Source organism: Gopherus flavomarginatus, assembly GCF_025201925.1.
Source record: "Gopherus flavomarginatus isolate rGopFla2 chromosome 13 unlocalized genomic scaffold, rGopFla2.mat.asm SUPER_13_unloc_1, whole genome shotgun sequence".
Taxonomy (NCBI): Eukaryota; Metazoa; Chordata; order Testudines; family Testudinidae; genus Gopherus; species Gopherus flavomarginatus.
The window spans coordinates 3767133-3768089 of NW_026114609.1; the positions used below are offsets into that span (position 1 = coordinate 3767133).

At 46.7% G+C, this 957-nt stretch overlaps 1 non-coding gene across 1 annotated transcript; it reads left to right on the forward strand.

Moving 5' to 3' along the window:
* Positions 1 to 462: 462 nt before the first annotated feature.
* TRNAF-AAA (transfer RNA phenylalanine (anticodon AAA)) lies at positions 463 to 544 on the forward strand. Its single transcript has one exon. It is a non-coding gene; the product is annotated as a tRNA-Phe (tRNA).
* The last annotated feature ends 413 nt before the right edge of the window (positions 545 to 957 follow it).

Below are 957 nucleotides of genomic sequence, written 5' to 3' on the forward strand. Positions count from 1 at the left end.
GTCCTGCAATGGCAATGGTCAGACAGAGGGGACATGGTCACCTGCATCCCTGCCAGGGAGATATTGGCTCAGCTCTTTCTTTCTGCTGCTGTTGTTAGTCCATGAACATCAGGGATGGATGCAAGGCTGAGCTCATACACAAATCCCGTGAAACATTTCAGTGCCCCAGAGAAATCCTGCCCCCGGCTGTTGGAATGATATGGTGGAAATTCGAATAGGAAAAAGACTGTCTGAATTGTCAGTGTGGGGAATGAACAACAATCTATAGCAATGTCATTAGCCACAAACACACTAATCATGCTCCAGCTGGAAGGGAAATGGGCAGGAACTCTTGCTGTTCCCCATGGACACACTTACACTAATGCACAGCAGTGAGTGTGCTGGGGGAAGTTGGTCTGAGCCATTTGAAGTGACAATTCTGTGAGAACAGAATCATCGTGTAGGGCAGCACCTGTCTATCAAGTAGTTGTGGCCGAGTGGTTAAGGCGGTGGACTAAAAATCCATTGGGGTCTCCCCACGCAGGTTTGAATCTTGTCAACTACGGAAGTGTTAGTGTATTTTCATTGCTGCTGTCTTCGTGCCTGAGCATCCATGGAGCCAGATCTTGTTGCCCTCTGAGGCTGGCTATTCTTATAATACTGTTGTAGCACTGTGGAGTATACAGTTGCTACAGGGGCCAGAAGGGTTTTCCATCCCTGTAATAGCTACATTGACAAAACAATCTTTCCTTTCATTTAGCACTATCTAACCATGGCTTAGTTCAGCTTAATTATACTGGTTCTGGGGGGTTTCACACCCTGAAAGACGTACTTGTTAGAGGGTTTATCCCATCACCTTCCCATTCCCTGGTCCTTCTCACGTGACCAGAGAGCAGCAATGCATGAAGCTCAAAGGTGCAAAGAATTCAATGTTTATTGGGGTAAACTTCCAGCAAGCAATGATTCCAGTTTCCTTCC